Here is a 20,519-nt window from a genome sequence, read left to right as displayed (position 1 = left end):
GTCTAATTTTCTTCAAGCGCTTCTGTCAATATATGACCAGTGTAGTAACGGAAGGCTTTCATGTGGCGATCATCTCTCATTAGTCCTGACATGGATCTGGTCGAAGCATTCATTTCCCTGGGCATGATTTTCGGCTTATAAAGGGGAGTTTCTCCCGCGAGGACGACACTTCTTTTTCGGGCTGTCTCTTGAGATGTTTCGGAAGAACGATTGATCATGCGAAAACATTCTCGAAATATTAAGTTTTATCAGCAATTCTACAATAATATCTCACTTGCACTTTTGCAACACTTTTTAATGCAATCACTACATCGCGATTTTACTTAGCTCCTCACTCCAAGCAAGCACTCTTAGCAAGCGAAATTTGCCACAAAGCTGAGTATAATTTATAAGTCGACAATGCATACGAACAAAAGCAAAAATAATGGAACTTATTCATTCTCGCCGTATGCGTTGTATAATTTGCTACAGAATTTATGGCAGGATAGTATAACTACAAGATTTTTCAAAAAATTTTAGCTGGTAGTTGGAGTAGTACGAACTGGTTGGATAACAAAATCAATCCTTATCCCTTATCCGAAGGTTTATCATTTGTTTGTGAACTAGATGGCTGTAGTATGCAAACAGACAAGCAGTGGAGCGCCAAATAAAGATTTCCATCACTCAAAATAACTTTTTTTAATTAGTGAAAAAATTATAAAAAAAAAGAAATTGGATGATTAATTTTACGTCACCTTGCAGTTAAAAGAATTATCAGGCACTTACGTTCCGTAAAATTCATAACACAGATTTTAGTATTCTAAATGTAATTACGAGTGAAGAAAAATTAATTTTGAAAGTCAAGTTAAGTAAGTTAAGTTAAAATTCTCTTCAACCATTTTTTGCAAGTTTTAAAAATGCAAAAATTTAACATATAAATTAAAAATGAGGGGGCATAAAATGGAACGAGAAGAATCGTAAGTTTTAAAGTAAATTTGAAGAGTTTGAAACTTTTAAAGCCAACTGAAGCCATTGCTAATTTGTGTCTAAGTGCCCGTGCGCTGCTGGGAAAACCTGAACTGAAAATAAATGGGTGGTTCAGAACCAGTGAGATTGCACCAATTGCGAACCATTTATTGCCATCTGTCCACAGAGTCTGATAGTGGCAAAGCCAAAAGGTGAAAACAAACAATATTTAGTCAATAGATACTAAAGCACATATTCTACATAGTTGCTGTCAAACTTCTTCTGTCTTCTACTTAATCTTCAGCAGTTGCTTGTATGGAAAAAAGAAGAAACCCGAATTATTTAGTCAAGATTCTAGTTTACTAAAGTGTGGGCCATGTAAAATTTGCTTTTTGAATCGGCTATAAAAAACAAACTAATCAATATTTTTTCAAACTTTTTTTTTTATTTTGAAGATTGAACATTGTCATTTATGAATAAAGAATAATATCGTTCAAATTACTGCCACGACTGGCTTTACAGTAGGCCATTCGATCAACCCAATTTTTAAGCACATTTTCGATTGTTTGGGCTCCAATTTCATGAATGGCAACTTCGATTTCTTGTTTTAAAGCATCAGTCGTCTCTCGATGGTTCGCATAGCATTTGTCCTTAACCGCTTCCCACAAAAAATAGTCCAACGGGCTTAAATCACAGCTCCGAGGCGGCCAATTGATATCGGTTTTCAAAAACGGTAGCCAAAAGTTCGTTGAAACCAAATGTCGTCCATGTCATCCTCTTCAATTGTTGGAAACAAAAACTCGTTGAGCATGTCAAGGTAACGCTCGCCATTTACTGTAACCGCGGCTCCTCGCTCATTTTCGAAAAAAAATGGCCCGATGATGCCGCCAGACCAAAAACCGCACCAAACAGTGACTCGTTGTGGATGCATTTGCTTCTCTACAATAACGTGTGGATTTTCTGAGCCCCAAATCTGACAATTTTGCTTATAGCCACCGATGTGAAAATGAGCTTCATCAGAAAAGATGATTTTTCGGTAAAAATGCTCATCGTCGGTCAAACGATTTTCTGCCCATTTGTTCAAGCGTATAGCGTCCCATTTCGTAAATTTCAAACCTTTAAGTAAATTATGAATACATTTGACATGTCATGTGTGGTACCATTCTCAAAAAAATTGGTGGTTCAAAAAGCAAACGCTATATGGCCCACCCTGTACTTCAGTACCAGGGTTTCCTTTTGAATTAGCGCCCAATAATGAAATTACTGTAAAATAATAATAAAAATGACTTTATTGTTTTTTTAAATATTCTTCTTGTAAGCCAATACACATCTGAATTCAGTTCAACCAATTTTCAAAGCACTTTTGCCACTCAGAAGTGGATGCCTCCAAAAATAGCAGTAGAAAGGCTTCTACAGCTTCATTAGGCTGCATTTTTATTTTTGATATTCGTGAAATCATTAGTTGCCAAATCAGGGCTGAAAGGCGAATGACCCATTCGAACCTTTGAGTGCTCAAAAACTCTCTTGTGTCATCAGTTCTCACATGAGAACTCACATTCGCTCGTGAAGGTTGATTCGCCTTCAGTGGGTGATTTTCAATAATTCTGCGAAAAATTCTAACAAAAAAATGGTTGTGTACTACCCAGAATTGATTGCTTTTAGTTTCTCTAGTTGCGACATGCCAAAATTTTTCAAAAAAGCAGGCGGCCATTTGCTTTGATGCGCTTCTTCCGCAAACAACTTTTGTTTTGCTTCCAACTCATATGGATAGATGCAGCAGTGGCTGGGTTCATAGCCGCAGAAGATTGACTGTCGAGATCTGAATCCATTGGACTACAGTTTGTGGTCAGAATTGGAGAACATGACCTTTCGAAGACCTCGCAGAAATTTGAAGAGCCCCAATCAGAGTCTCAGCAACAGCTGAATGGCCTAATCGTTTGAAGGCTTGTGTAAACGCAAATGGTGACCATTCGAATGATAATAAATTTTTTTTTTTTAATATTTATATTATTAACTTCATTAAAAAAAGTTACTATAATTTCATTTCTACAACGGACTTGACTTGTAACAGAACTTATGCAGGATTAACTATACATATGTACATGCGCAAAATTAATCACGCTATCGAAAGATCTATAATTTTTGGATATTTGTGAACTAGACAGCTGCATAATACTTATACAAACAGACACGTTAATCCATTATCGCCACATCTGTTGCTCTCTAAACGGTGATTAAAGAGTTTTTCACCATAAGATTGGTTACTTAAGACAAGCCACCATACAAAGGCACCTTAGCCTACAAGTTTTGTTTCCAAACCACGATATCTATTGAAAACTCATCAACCAACTACAATAGGCAATGTACGTTTCCTCCCTAAATAACCTTAAGCCTTAATACTTAATAAGCTTAGTCTAATCCAACTACTAAAACGTTTTTCAAACTAATTTTTCGGAATCGCTTTTAGTTATCGCCATCAATTTTTTTCTTCTATTCATTAAAACCACCGGGTTCTGAAGTGGTAATTTGTGTTTTGGAATGAGGAAGCAGTCAGCTGGGGCCCTATCAGTTGAATAGGGTGGTTATGATACTAATATAGGTCAAGTTTTGAACAAACTACTGCCAACGTCTACAAGTTTAAGATGACGCCTGATCGCTTTGCAAAACATAAAAGTGTGCACCACAAATTTTACTATTTCCAAGGAACCATCTTTCTCAAACGTCCAGATATTACTTACTTATGTGGCGCTACAATCGTGTGTCGGTTTTGGCCGAATCCAAAATGACACACCAGCTGTTTCTGTCCTGGGCTCGTTGGTGCCAGTTGTAAATCTCGAGAGAAGACAGGTCTGCGGCACTTGGTGAGATGTGTTCTTCCACTTCCATGCCTTTCTTTTTAGGGTACCGTGTCGTAAATTCCCCTTGCTGGAGCGTTTTCTTTCATACGGTTGACATGGCTAATCCAGTCGCTGTGTTTTTATTTGCTTAACTATGTCCATGTCCCTATATAGCTCATACAACTCGCTGTCCCACCGTACGCGGTACTCCTTACTAACGCGGAGGGGGCCGAAGATCTTACGTGAATTTTTTCTCTCCAAGGCTATCCAAAACTTTTTCATCCACTATTCATCCGCGTGACATCGTCCATGCTTCTGCGCCATATATTAGGACGGGAATGATGAGCGTTTCGTAGAGCGCCAGTTGAGTCATTCGAGAGAGAAAGCTCTACTTCTCAGTTGCCTACTGAGCCCAAAGTAACACCTGTTGGCAAGAGTTATTCCCCGTTTGATCTCCAGGCTGACGTCATTTCTGTTATTAATACTGGTCCCAAGGTAGACAAAGTGCTTCACAACTTCGAGCATCCAGATATTAGGTGTTTTTTATTCAACATTAAAACTTTTCTTGTTGAACTTTGACAATCACTTCCTTTTTGACGAAATGTATGCATACCCTCTACGCAGCGTTAACTATCAAATGTGCGTTAAAACTCTGCACTCCACACCCCACTCTCACAAGTTAGCACTTTGCTAACTAACCTTTCAGTAACCTCACTTTCTTTTCTTTTAATCGAAGTTGTTCGATCTCGACATACACAAAGGAATTCGAAAAATTTGTATATTACAATTTTTTATCAGCCTCAACACCTTCGAGCAATCCAGAGTGACTGACTGACAGTGAGGAGGTCACTTACAATAATTATTGATATCATATCGATAGCAACTTGTTCAACGGCGGCCTCCCTGACCAACTTGTGGCAAGCAAGCAATTGCCGGCTAGCTGACTCGTTTGACTACTGCGCGCAACACAGCCGGTCATCGGGCAGCGCACTATGGGCTGGCATCAAGAAAGGTGGCCAAAAGTCGGTTTTGGAACTGGGACCAATGGAGTATATTTTTGATATCTATACACTTTAGAGCAGCTATGAGCAAAATTTCAGAGAATTTCGTTTAGTAGTTTTGCCATTAAAGGGCGATAACCATTCATACTTCGGCTTTTTTTGCACTTGGTCATATAGTTAAAAACAGTGCGAAATTCGAATATCGCTCAAAATATTTTTGGTAAATTTTACGTTTTTGTATTCAGTTAGAATATTCCAACACAGATTATACTGAAAAAGCTTTGAAATAAAGGAACTTGACGAAAAAAAATTAATTTTATTCTTAAAATGTTGTTTTTTACCAAAAAGTTTTAGCCGTCGAATGCTGGCAACTTTTGGCACTCCATGATATTAACAAAATTTCAATATGAAAATATTCTTTGAAGTATCTATTATTACCTATTAATGCGCAAATGTGCGCTTTTTAGTATTTTCAGAGATAACGGTAAAAACGTATGTGCGCTCTGAACAGCTTTTGTACTGTGTCTATGTTCAAATGCCCATAACGTTTTACTGAATTGACAGATTTGAGTCATTTTTGATATATTAAAAATATTTTTAAAAAATCGTTACACAGCCAATAGAAATGTTTTTTTTGTTTACATTACAAAAGTAACAAAGTAGCCATGATAAATTAAAAAAATCGTTGGGAGAACGTAATTCTGATTGGGGGAAGGTTTTTTTAAATGTCTAGAATTTTGCTTCTAACAACATAGTAGGCATTAAATCAAAAATAAATTTCAGAAAATTCGAAACTTAGTTGGTCGGCTCATTGTTAAATGCAATTTAATCAAAGCTGTTTCATTATAATGGCGACATTCACGAAGAAGGAAATTTTAGATGCCAATGATGCTGAAAAAGGAAGCGGTGTAAAATATATTTTAAATAAATTACTAATTGAAGAAAATAAGGTACATTCTGAGGATCTTAAGCGTTTAGTTAAGATGGTTGCGTCTCTTATTTCTAAAAGAAAGGTTAAATACAAAAAAACCAAAAAAAATAATAAATCATTTACAGAGAAAAATGTCGAATGGATTAATTCACAGTTTCTCATTCCAGAATTAAGAATAAAGTCTAGTTCCGATTCTTCTTCCTTGAAACGTGGTCGCCCATGTGTTGAATTTGAAAAAATGTCAGATCGATCGAAGCGGCGGGCAATTGCAAAAATAAGCCAGCAATGTGAAAACGATCCTCTAAAAATATTATTGGCGGCACGACAAGCTGCAATAAAGTCTCAGGAGTGCGAATTAAGTTCGGTTTTGAAGAAAATCATAGAAAACCCAGAGTATTGCGTGAAAATAAAGCAATCCAGTAAAGCCACGCTTTCACTTATTGTGAAATCTCCTGAAGAAGCTCTGGCTTTTTTGATCGATAATGGGCTTTCAAAATCAGTTTATACAAATATAAGGTTAGCAACAAAATTAAGCGGAGCTGATGTTTGGCCTCCTTACGATCGATTAAAGGAAGCTAAAGAGCAATGTAGACCTCTAAAAGAATTCATTCAAATAAATGAGAATGAAGCTAAGTGCGATCTTCAAGCGCTTTTAAATCATACTGCCAGAAGAATTGCCGAGTTGCAACAAGAAGTAGTACTTTTATATGCACAGAAGTCTAATTTTTGCGACATTGAAGCTGTTTTTATTTTTTCTTGGGGGTTTGATGGAACCAGTGGATTTCCATCATTCAAACAACCTTATTCTGAATCAAGTGTAGAAAAAGTTGATACAAATTTACTTGCTTGTACATGCATTCCTTTAAGATTAGTAACGTCAAATGGGACCATTTTGTGGAACAACGCTATTTCTCAATCTGAAAAATTTTGTCGCCCAATTTCACTTAAATGGATAAAAGAAACTACTGAAATTATTAAATCACAAAAGCAAATAATGGACGAACAAATTAATAAGCTCGAGTGCTTGGAAATTGAGGTACAACATTTTCGTATACGTTTACATTTTTCTTTGCATATGACTCTAATAGATGGTAAAGTTTTAAATGCACTTACTGACACAACATCATCACAGTCATGTCCAATTTGCCACGCGACACCAAAACAATTCAATGATCTTTCCAATATTGCGACAGATGTTTTCTTACCAATTACTGGCTCCCTGCAGCATGGCATAAGTCCATTGCACGCTTGGATTAAAATTTTGGAATGCTGTTTAAATATTTCATACAGGAAAAATATAAGAAAGTGGAGAGTCTCAAACGAAGTTGATAAAAAAGAATATTCGCGCAGAAAAGCAGAAATACAAGATATTTTGTGGAAGAAATTGGGATTGAAAGTGGACATGCCCAAGGATAGAGGTTGCGGAAACAGTAATGATGGCAATTCAGCTCGTCGGGCTTTTCAAAATTCAGAAGTCTTTGCAAATTGTTTAGAGTTGAATACAGAATTAGTAACCAACTTTTCAATAATATTAATGGCTTTATCCTGCCATCTGCCGATAGATCCTAATAAATTCAATATACTGTGCCATCAGACTGCAAGAATTTATGTTGCGAACTACAATTGGTATTTTATGCCTGCGACGGTTCATAAAATATTAATTCACGGCTCTGCGATTATAGAAAATAGTATTTTACCTGTAGGAATGTTTGCAGAAGAAGCTTCTGAAGCCCGCAATAAAAATTATAAGTGTTACCGTGAGCGGCACAGTCGGAAATGTAGTCGAGAAGCTACAATGCAAGATATGTTCTTGCGTTCTATGGATTCCTCAGATCCACTAATAGCGTCTCATAGCTTGAGTTCACGACTACAAAAACGAAAAAAATTGCCTCTTCCATCTGCAGTAATTGCATTACTCGCATTACCAGAGGTTCCGCAAAGTGAAGAGTAACGGCCACTCCTCAAAAGAGATAAAAAAAAAGTAAATCATAAAAAAAATATAAAAATATAAAAAAATTAAAAAAAAAAAATCTTAAAAAAGCAAAAAAAAATATTTTCAGTTGAAATCAATTTTATTTTCCTAAAATATCTTTAATTTTCAAATTAAGAAAAATATAAAATAAAAAAATCTTAAAAAAAAATCGTTTTAATAAAAAAAAACCAAAAAACCGTAAAAAAAAATTTAAAAAATAAAGAAAAAATAAAAAAAAATAAAAAAAAAATTAAAAAAAATAAAAAAAAAATAAAAGTGGAGTCTTCTAAACCTGTAACCTCCTCGTGGTAGGCTCTGGAAACTGCAAATGTTCACCAAACTTTGCAGGCTAATAACAGGCTTATGAAAGTGCTGGAATTTTCAACTTAGGCGCTTGGTATAAAGATTTTTCAAATTCTGAGTCCAGATTCGAAATCAGCGACCTCGAAAACCCCTTTATGCAAATATTTGTATAAAAAATTGATTTTTTTTAATTTCGGCCGCCATATTGGATCCGCCATATTGAATTTTTAAATTCTGAGTCCAGATTCGAAATCAGCGACCTCGAAAACCCCTGTATGCAAATATTTGTATAAAAAAATTGATTTTTTAAAATTTCGGTCGCCATATTGGATCCGCCATATTGAATTTTTAAATCCTGAGTCCAGATTCGAAATCAGCGACCTCGAAAACCCATGTATGCAAATATTTGTATAAAAATATGGATTTTTTAAATTTTCGGTCGCCATATTGGATCCGCCATATTGAATTTCTAAAATCTGATTTCAGATTCGACATCAGCGACCCCAAAAACATTTATATACCAAGTTTCACGAAAAAATGTTTTGATTTCGATTTATGGCCGCTTTTCCTTGATGCCAGCCCATAGTGCAGCGTGCGTCAGCCAGTGCAACCGTCAATTATGCATTTTGTGCATTTTGCGCATATCGCATTGTTGCTGCCTTAGCTCTGCATATTTGCAATGTGCAAAATTGCTGTGAGGCCTGCAGCCTAGCAGCGAGCCATCCGCGTGAGTGAGCCTGCAACGCAGTGCACCTCTCAGTGGACAATGAATGAGCAGTTAACAAAATAATTGCCACATTTGATGAATTTATGCGCAGACATTGGTAATAATTTTGTTTTTTGTTGTTAAGTCTGTTAATTGTTTGGACACAACGTTGTTGTTGTTCTTGTTGTCGTTTCGTAGTGGCGTTGAAATTTGCAATGTTTTATTGGGGAAACATTTAACGAAAAGCATTCATTTGTTTGTCATTTTGAGCCTTCGATGTGTTGCGCTGAGGTTGTTGCTTTTGTTGTCTATGAATGCGGTATTCCTTGACGGGAGAGCAAGTTGAATTTTACTAATCGAATTTAAATGACGTGTGAATACTGGCAGCTGCTGAGTGGCGCAATCAACTGCACGCACAATCGGAGTCCAGCCATTTGTCAATCGATGAGGAAGTTGAATTTGCGCACTTAGTTGGCTGATTTGTGGTCGCTAAATGAAATGTCTTGCGAAAAATGCAATGCGAAAGTCTTTAACTGAAATGAATGCCTGACTGTGGCTTAGGTAATTTTCTAAAGCCGTTTTAATACGATTTTTTCTCACTTCAATCGCAATTAAACATTTCTAGTTAAGCAGAAGACAAACAGCGGCTGCTTTCATAACAGTTTTTGATTATTTGAAATCTTTCCTTCTGGCAGAATAGATAACTATTGGCCTATTACGACTGAAGCGCCTGAGAGTAATGCACGCTGCAAAATAACGGGTAATTTTTTAAGAGCTATAGGAAAGTTTTTCAAAAAAACACACGTAAAATTCAGAAAAATGCAAGACATTTTTATTTAAATCGATAGTACAGTCCATATAATTTAGTGTTTGAAGATTATTTCACGCAAATGTTGACCGCGACTGCGCTTCAAATGGTGCTTCGCTTAGTCCAATTTTGGCATACTCTTTCCAATGTTTTGGCCGGTATCTCACATATAAATGCTTTAATGTTGTCTTCCAATGCGTTAATTGAAGCAGGCTAAAATAGGTCTAAATAGACATGAGCTTTAACATAGCCCCACAAAAAATAATCTAAGGGCGTTATATCGCACGATCTGGGTGGCCAATTGACAGGTCCCGAACGTGAAATAAAATGTGCACCGAACTCACCTCTCAACAAGTCCATTGTTACGCGTGCTGTGTGGCATGTGGCACCGTCTTGCTGAAACTATTGTACATGTCATCCATGTCAAGCTCTTGCATTTTGGGCAAAACAAAGTTGGATATCATTTCACGGTAGCGCTCACCATTCACAGTTACGTTACGATTCGCAGCATCTTTGAAGAAGTACGGTCCAATGATACCTCCAGCCCATAAACCTTTTTTGGATACATTGGTAGCTCTTGCAAATCTTCTGGCTGATCTTCACTCCAAAATCGACAATTCTGCTTATTTACGTACCCATTGATCCAAAAATGAGCTTAGTCGCTGAACACAATTTTTCGATAAAAAAGTGGATCTTCGGCCAACTTTCCAAGAGCTCATTCACCAAAAATTCTGCGTTGCGGTAGGTCGTCGGCTTCAATTCTTGCACCAGCTGTATTTTGAAAGGCTTCATTCCTAAATCCTTTCGCAAAATTTTCCACGTTGTTGAGTAACAGAGGCCCAATTGCTGCGAACGGCGACGAATCGATAATTGATGGTCATCATTAACACTGGCCGATACAACTGCGATATTTTCTTCAGTTCCCACTCTACGTAGGCGTGTTGGTGGTTTGATGTCCAATAATGTAAATTTGGTTCTAAATTTAGTCACAATAGCTCGAATAGCCGCTTGAGTGGGTCGATTAAGCTGACCATACCTAAAATGGAAGAAGCGCGCGATAAACTTTCTTAAGAGAACACGCATTTTTATAATAAAACTCAATGATTTGCAAGCGTTGTTCGTTTGTAAGACGATTCATGGTTAAATTATAGACCAAACTGAAGATGTTTGACAGTAAAACAAAACACGAAACGTGCGGCAGCTGTTTAAACTAACTGTTTAAAAAGATAATAGCTAAAAAATCACCCTTTATTTATAAAGCCAGCAAACAGGTTTTCCAGATAAGAGGAATACATTTAAGAATATTTTCGGTCTAAATGTTTTTAAGTATTACAATTTCATTCATAAACTCAACTAAATATTGGGAAAAATATTGATGATTTCTTACATAAGTAAATAAAATACACTAGCCATTGAAACTGAGGTGTGAAACTAGCGTACAGACATAGGTTTTTCAGAGGTGCCGCAGTTATTTCAAAAATTATTGAAGTCGCCCTTTCGGAAGACATGCCTAGAAGTTGTTTTAAAATACAATTCGATTCATTCAGGTTTCACTTTTTTTATTCAAAATACAGTGCTTAACAATTGTAAAAAAATGCTATAATTGAAGAATTAAATCATTTAAATGTGCGCACATCTACAGTCTGTCATACGAGAATTAAAATTTTCAAGGATTCCCTCACACATTAACGCATTGAGTTCAGCAATCTCGATCCGAATGTTGTGCTTCAGCTCTGAAATCATTGTTGACTTACGCACATAGATATTACTTTTCAAAAACCACAGTCTGGTCTCCAAGTTCTTTTGCTGTTCTCGAGAGAACTAGTTTCTTGAAAGTTGTGCACCAGCCTTTGAATTGTCGACTCATTCGGGTGATTATTTTCACCAAAAAAATTACGATAAGCAGTCGAAAGATAGACCACCTTCATTATAAGTTTGAATAATTTTAACGCGTTGTTCTATCGTATAAAATTCGACATCATACAAATGTCAAATGACATAAAAAAGGTACCGTCTACGAATTATTCTATACTGGCATTTTGATGTAACTTTTAACCTTTATTAGTGCCTATTACTTCCTATAACAAGATGCGAAACTCTTTCACTTTGTGTGAGAATATGCTCAGGAGCCCGTTTTTATACTGGGCAACATTCCCACTCGCTGGGTTGATGAACTGCTGATAGTCGAAATGACAAACTGCCAGAAGTAAGGCACCAAAAATAACTGACGAAAACAGTTCGTTTTGCGTTAATGGAAAGATGTTGTGATTTAAATATTTATAACTATTTGTTTTAAAACGAACTCAATTGAAATTTGAATTAAAATGTGTTTTTAGAACTTTCCAAAGCCTCTTATATCCTTTTCGGCTTTTACTTTTAATTCGTTTTGTGAATACATTTTACGTACACAAATCTAAAATGGTGTTGTACTCCTGCGGAATGCTAATTGGAAAGACATGGGGATTGGAACCCAGAATGATATACTGGCTGTGGTTATCCTATTCTCCACTATGGTATTGTAATATGGTGGAATGCCCTTACAAAGGGTGTGAACATCAAAAAACTTGACACGGTTCAAGGCCTAACATCTGTTCTCCTAACTGGCGCAATGTCAACCACACCATCGAAAGCACTGTATGCGATATTGAACTTCCTGCCGGTAAATCTGCAGGCAAAATACATCGCGCGCAGCACGGCAATAAGGCTGAACACTCTAAGTAAGTGGTCAAATAAGAGCTACGGTCACGGCAAAATCCTGGCTGGCACTTCGGAGCTTTCCGGATTCGTGGACTATGCACTCCCGCCTACACTTGCCATTGCACCGTTCACGACCCTCCTATTCTCAAGGGGAGAGTGGGAACGGGACGATGTAAGATAGGGCGACTCCATCCATGTATACATAGATGGCTCAAAGCTCGAGCGCAGAGTGAGCGGAGGTGTATTCTCCGAGCATCTGGGGATCTCCTTCAATTTTCGCTTCCCCGGCTACTGTAGTGCCTTTCAGGCTGAATGAAAGCCGCGATACTGGTACAGTGCGACGCGATATCTGGAATTGACATCTACATTTTCACTGGCAGCCAGGTGGCGATAAAATCCCTCTCAAAACAGTCGACAACCTCCAAGGTAGCCATAAAATGCCACACATCTCTTAACGCGATGTCTGAGTCATTTCGCTTAAGGATAATATGGGTTCCTGACCATCGCGACATTGAGGGTAACTGCAGAGCCGATAAACTAGCGAGACTCGGCACCAAATTGACCGATGAGAACATAGGCAATGACATAGGCATACCCTTACAAACATGTAAGCTACTTATCCTCGAAGAAATCGTAAGGAAAGCAAACGAAAGATGTTGTATTGAAGCCACCTGCAACTTTGGCCGACTCTGCTATGCTAAGCACATAGAATCTCTGCTAAGCCAAAATAAACACAGTCTTAACACACTGATTTCCGTTATAACGCGGCACTGCCTAATAGATAGGCCCGCTCAGATGGTGGTTCTGTAGAAGTGGTCTTGATAAGGAAGAGACAATCTGGTACCTTCTGTACCATTGTCCTGCTCTATCCAGACGGAGATTTACTATTCTAGGCAGACGAATTGGAAGATCTCAGTTCTGCAGAAATAGGAAATATTCCAAAATTTTTGAAAAACACACACTGGTTTTAGGAGAAAAGGGGAAAGCTCCCCACGCGTCATCACAATGGGCTATGAGCCTGAGTGGGTCCCACAGGGCAATCGCTTCAACCTAACCTTGAAAACTGCGGGTTGGTTTCTGTCTGTAAATTTGTATATATGTAAATATTTTATGGTTGAAAAGCGTAGTTAAGGGAATTGAATATGACTTTGAGATATTTTATATATAATATGATACTTTGTTCACTACTTTTAAGTTACAGCGCTCTCACGAGGAAAAAAGATTCGCATCGCCATCATTCCTGCACATAGAGCTTAGCAATGAATAAAGGTAGATGCAGTAAATTTGGCTCCATTTTTCTTGTGAAGCAACTTAACCTCTTTTATAAAAATGTAATTCATACTACAACAACTGTCATATAAAGCAAAGCAATTCGATCTTTGTGAAAATTTGGTGAATGTTCATCAAAATCTCAAACTTTTTCCTCAAAATTGTTAGAAAATTTTCAGGTACGCAGTTTTATAGATCACTAGCTGTACCCGGCGCGCGTTGCTACGCCAACAACAAAATAAATTTAAGAAAAATAATTTTTAAGGAAAAATCAGTACACTCAATTCATTCTAAAACATTTTTTGATTTTGTTTATTTCAAAAAAATTGTGACATTACAAAGCTTAGTTACAATTCGATGTTTATTGAAATGCTGTGGGATACACAATATTTCTTATTTTTCCCTCTGAATAATAAATAACACTGAATAACAACCCAAAAATATCTTGTTTGATGATTACATTTTCTAAAGCAGTTTTTCATGCTGATTACAAATCTGAAACCCGTTTTTCTCTATCACGTCAGGTTTTTAAGATATTAACATAAACATACATTTTTTAATCCCTTATTGTTACGAATGAATAAGAAAATAGAGTTTAGTTTACTAAGTTAATAACATATTTGCTATGCACAGTTCATTTGTTTGACATGTGCATGCAACTTACGGGGTTGGATAAGGAAGGCTAAAAATAACAGCAATGTTAGCCGACTATTGCTGGATGCTTCAGCGCAACATGCCAAATTGTCAGCACAAACGCAAGTCTACAGCCAAGAAATTCAAACCAAACTAACTTTTAATTTAAGGAACTTTACGTTATACCTATGTATTTTACAAGTGTATTGTATCTTAAACTATGTGTATTTATGTTAAGTAGTACTCTATTCAGCGATATATACTCTACTGTGACTTGCCTGCGAGTTGTTTGCTTTGATACAATATCAAACATATATAAATGGTCAATGCCAAATATCTCAACAACGGTGGGTGATAGAGACAAACGGTTTCTATATTTGTAATCAGCATGTCTTACTTGTCTTAAAACAAGTGTTGGTTTCCAAGATATTTTCCGAAAATTTTTTTTTGTTGATCAGTGTAATCAGAAGGTTTTCCGACACGTGAGCAAACCACATAGAGCTGTCTATGTGAGAAGCATTGATTCTCCAAACTTAATCCACACATTTGTAAGGGTTGTCCTCGTGCTTTGTTAATAGTCATTGCGAAAGCGATTCGCACCGGAAACTATAAACATTTGAATTCGAATGACATATCTGTCGGGATCATTGGGATACGTGCCAACAGTACGTCTTTACCTTTGAATTTTCCAGTCAAAATTGTTGCCTCGATAACATTGTTCATCATTTTCTTGACTAGTTCCGTTGCAAAGTCGTGGTGGATTTATGTTTCGAAGAATAATGATGGGTACGCCAATTTTCAATGTAAGAACGTGCGGCGGCATGCCTGGCAAATCAAGCGAATTCAAGAATTCCGTTGGATAGTTGACAACCTCGTCTTGATTCTCCACAATATCAATGGACTTATATGTTGTCGTTTCACTGGGTATTCCATGCTGAATGGTGAAATTGATGGTATTGACATCGATGTTTTTGGCTGCTAATAAGCCACTGATGGTTTTTGTAGTATTGTGCAATGTTTGGGAAAACGTTTTGCACCAATTCGTCGATGCTTTCTGTGATCTTACAGAAGTTTGATGGCAGGGCGATACATTGTGCAGATCCATCAATTTCCATCCGCCCATTTCCAATATCTAATAATTGTTTTGCAAAATTTCCAGCCGATGCATCCCGTTGTAGTTCTACACGCATGTTAGTTTTCAAAGTCAATTTGTGTAAATGACGCCATAGAACTGATGATTTAAGACATGCATTAAGTTCATCAGCGGGTGTTGTAAGTGGTATAAAGGGCAATGTTTGTCGAAAGTCACCAGACAATAAAATGATTGCGCCACCGAAGATGCGTCTGTTTCCTCTCAAATCTCGCAGTGTACGATCAAGCGCTTCCAATGCTTTCTTATGAGATATTGTACATGTCATATTCGTTTCCTCTATGTAAAAATACATGGCCATACTTTTATGACAATCGGTTGAACGGGGTAGAAGTTGCTACTCTGCAGTGCCACCGTCGTTTTTGAGTTCATCGATGACATACAGACCAACATTCATTTTTATTTATAAAGATTAAATTTTAGTATAATAAAATGCAAGTTTTAAGGGTTTCAAAAATTGCGTCAATTTATTTTATTGCACCAAAATTCAATAATCTTTAAAATTGCAATCTAAAACTGCTTGACATTTTGATAAAAATTTTCCCAAAGTTCGAAACTTTACTTTATGTGGTAACTATTGAATTATAATATGAACTATATTTTTATAAAAAATTAATTTAAATTACAAAACAAATAAATAGTCAAAACTTGTCACTTTATTTTGCCGCTGACTGTACATTAGGGTGTCCCAAAAAAAATTAAAGTGTTTTTTTTTTAACGCATACCCTCTTATATTGTTTGAATGGTCTCAAAACATCTAAAAATAAAGTTTCGTCTATTTAGAATCACGGCAACCCGTGCCGAGTTGCGCGGAAACCTAACGGTACTTGTATAGTACGGCGCGCGCGAACTGTCGGATTGATTGCGTGTAATTACTTGTTTGTTTTATTAGTAATCGCGGGTTTTTCGTGTAGTCAACATGTCAGTGGAGTTACGAAGTTCTAAAAAGGAGATATTTTTAATAGGGGACGTAAAACATCAAATTACCGGTTCTAAACTTCCCTCTAACGGGCAAGTACTGGCAGTTTTGTTCTATAATATTCGTGAAGTGAACTTAAGTGTCAATGAAAGTGCAAATCTCACAATTCGTGAGTGTATTATTTATTGGGAAAAGGCACGTATACCGACCAGATCAATATCTAACTGTGTTAAGAAACTAGTTAACTTATACCAAGTTTGGAGAGAATTGCAAAAAAATGCGAAAAAAACTCAAGAAGTGTTTGAAAACCATCGACAGGAGTTTGTTTCAAACTTAAACAATTTGTTTGACATCGCACATGCCAATGCTCTTCAATCGATTAAAATAAATGAAGATAAGATCTGCCTGCAGCGCCAAAGAGAACCAGGTCGGCCCGGTCACTTAGCCGGAGAGGACAAAAAACTAACAAAAAAAGAGGAAAGGACGCGCCTTAGAATCATCGAGGAGGAAAAGCGACGTGCTAATAATTTTTCATCCTTAGCACCATCAACATCAACTTGCGAACCACCACTAGAAAAGTCATCTTCTGATCCTGAAATAATAGAATTAGAAGAAAATAGGCCCAGCGCAAGAGAAGCCTCCTCTCAGCCCGATAAAACTTCTATGCGGAAGAATATCATAACTCCCAAGTTAGTTGCCGCATTAGACAGGTGTCAGTAAAGAGTGAGGGATTCTGTCTATATAATTGAAGCTACTGTTGAGGCTCTGGGGCACAATACGGATGAATTCCTTATAAGCAAGTCCTCTATCCATAGAGTTCGTACGGAAATGCGAAAAGAACGGGCTGAAGCTATAAAAATTGATTTTCAAAACAAGGTCCCGGACACGGTAACTGTCCACTGGGACGGAAAACTGTTGCCAGCTGTAGATTCACGTAAAAGCAAAGAAGAACGCCTACCGGTAGTTATTGCACACGATAATAAAGAACAAATTATTGCTGTTCCGAAATTGGATAGCTCGACAGGAAGGGAACAGGCAGACGCAGTTTGGGATGCTATTATGAACTGAAACCTTGAAGACAAAGTGCAGATTCTCTGTTGTGATACTACTGCTTCTAACACAGGCCGCATAAATGGAGGATGTGTGCTTCTCGAAAAAAAACTGGGTAGAGAAGTGCTTATTTTTGCTTGCCGTCATCACGTTTACTTAAAGGCGATCCCGAGAAAATACAAAGCTGTACAGAAAAGCTATCTTGTTTTAATGTTTCGGAAATTGACAAACTGCTAAAATTATACAAAACTGAATTAACCAAAGAAATCGTTTGAGATGACTATCGCGAATTAATTGAGCTTTCAATTACATATATTTCATGGCGGAGATTCAGCGAAGGAATTTAAGATTCGGCCTCCAGGTGCTATGCACCAGGCTTGATGGATGGCGAGAGCCATTTATTTATTAAAAATATCGTTACTTAGCTCTCAATTCAGAATTTCAAACAAGGATAAGGCAGCTCTGTTGGACGTATGTCTGTTAATCGTGACATCCTACGTAAAACCCTGGCTCCAATGTATTTTGGCAGTAAAGGCGCCGTATCAGGATTTGTGTTTTTTGAAGGCCCTGAAAAATTAAGAAACAATAGACAAAAGCATTTCAAAAGCAGCTTTGCAGAAGCATTTGTGGTATTTGACAGATGAAGTATCTATTCTGACTTTATTTGATGATGATGTCGATCTAGAAACTAAAGTAAAAGTGATTGCTAACTTAACTAGAGAAAACCCAACAGTCCACAATAAACGTTGCATTGCATCCAAAGAAGAACTCTGTGGCCCACTTTTTGGTACGTTAATTAAGCTTTGATTTTATTCTTTTACTAAGTTTGCTAATAGGTATATTTGATAACTGATCTATCTGTTTTAATTTCAGAGAAAAACATTGATGACATCGTCTCTGTCGAAAGCAAGTTCCTGTTTAATCGACTCCAGATTGACGATAGTTTTCTGACCAAGTGTCCCTCTTCGTGGTCAAATGATGATTCGTTTCTGCAGGCTAAAAGGAAGCTGCTAGGACCGAAAGCAGTTAGTGATACGGCAGAAAGAGCGGTTAAGTTAATGCAAGACTTCCATGGTTTGGTCACTGTTGAAGAGGAGCAAAAACTATGTTTATTACTTTGCGTACAAGAACACAGACAGGTATATCCCGACTATAAAAAGCAAACTTTGAAAAGAAAATTCGATGATTGATGTCCTTTTATAATAATAAGAAAATAAATACGAAATATGTGTTTTATTTTTACTTATTTACTTAATCTAAAAATTCAATTAAACTTTTCTCTATTGTGAGCCTATAGCTTTTAATCTTAAAGTTTGACATCAAATTGGCACGGGTTAATGGCATCCGCTCTCAATAATATTTTATATTTAAGTTTTTAGAGTCAAATGGAAAAAAAATAAAGGGTATGCGTATTGAAATTCCGAAAAAAAAATTCCCCCTTGTAGCCTGGGACACCCTACTGTACATAGATGCCATAAGCATATAATATCTCGAGTATATATATTTGAAAATAAATATTTGCGCCATTGATTATTGCTGCAGACCTTTACTGCCGCTGATAAATTGTGCATATGTCCTCGAGTAATAAATTAAATGCTGTCCGTAATTATTGTTCATTTTGTCATTGCTACTGATATCGTCATTTCCTTGCTTGACTGAAATGTTTGTAACAATCAGTTATCGAATACCAATCCAACAAAGACGCATAGCAACATGCGAAAATGATTAACCAAACGTTTGCAATCAAATAAGCAAAGATAAAAAAATTCGGTGAGGGTGAAAAAGTCTGCATGCGCATGGCATATCGTCTAATAAAGCGAAGGATGTGTCCTACTTTTCGGACAAAAAACATTTATGTATGTGGGTGTGGCTATTTTTTTAAAGTAACGGCTGCCTCCCAAGGTAGGCAATATTTCGTATTAAGTTGTTGGTTCCATTTAGGGCAGACGTGTCAAGTGTAGATCTCCATATACTCGTATGTATATACATATCTAAAGGGTGAACAAATTGGAGGTAATTTTTCTAATAGGGTTTTTTTGACAGATCGCATGTAACTACGGAAAAACTAAATACATAAGTTTTTGAGTATTCAATAATATGTCGTCATGGAAAGACTTACGCCTCATAAACGTTTACATCGACACTATGTAAAAAGTGTTAATCGCGCGCAGGCCAATTCATACAGCGATGAGGCCCATTTTTGGCTTATGGCAAAACTGGCGTATTTCGGCTGAAAAGCAACCGGAAGCGATACACGAACGCTATCGAGCTATGATAAACGACTTATTTGATGCCAAAAATTGAAGCCCGTGATCTCCACAACATTTTGCGGCGGACGGTGCTTCTCGCCATACAGCCCGTGCAAGAAGGGATTTACTGCGTCGTCTTTTTGGTGAGGAATTCCTCTCACGCCTTTGCACTTTCATTTGTGGGAGTAGACAAAGTCTAAATGCTTTGTTGTGGATAAACTAGCTTCGACGCATTGGAAGCCACTGACGCATTGGAAGCCAACATTACCAAAGTTATTCACGAGATACCGACCGAAGTCCTCCAGCGAGTGTTTTAAAACTGGTGTTTAAGGATGGCCGAATTTTCGGCGCAATTACGGTCACCATTTCCTTAAAAAAATAAATGTCATGGAGGGTTCTACACAAAAATAATAAAAATTGCCCAATTCTTTTGAATTCTCGTATTTTTTAAATTTAAAATCCGATACCTCTAAATTGATCACCCTTTACAATTGGATATTCTTTGTCATATGTAAAATTTTTGATTAACGTACAGGAAAAATTATTACTTAATTCTGTTTTATATGAAAATCGAACTAAAACTGCAAAAACACGAAAAAAAAAACAATTAAATTTTACATTTGAACATTTCTTCTTATTTTTTTTCTAATTACTATTTTTTTCTAATTACTACAATATTTTTTTCTAATTATACATTTTTTACAATTAACAACAAATTTACAATTATTTTGATTTTAGATTCTTTTTAATTTCAACGCGAGGTGTCTTTTTTCTACTTTCTACCTACATAATTCCCTATTTTCATATTAATTAAAAATATTCCCGCTTAAAATTAAAAAAAAAAAAAAAATTTCTAATTGACCGGCCCTAATAATATATGGGCCATACTAATATATGTAAGAATAAAATTTGGACAAACGCGATTAGAGTTGAGGCTTGGCCCAAAACCTGTCACGGTTATCAGAGTAATTCATTTTTACTTGGGGACAAATAATTTCTCTGCACATTTGCACCGACAGTACAACTTGTTGGTGGAATAGTGTAATATA

This window comes from Anastrepha ludens, chromosome 5 (genome assembly GCF_028408465.1).
Source record: "Anastrepha ludens isolate Willacy chromosome 5, idAnaLude1.1, whole genome shotgun sequence".
In the NCBI taxonomy this organism is placed as follows: Eukaryota; Metazoa; Arthropoda; class Insecta; order Diptera; family Tephritidae; genus Anastrepha; species Anastrepha ludens.
Note: the sequence above shows the minus strand (reverse complement) of the source record.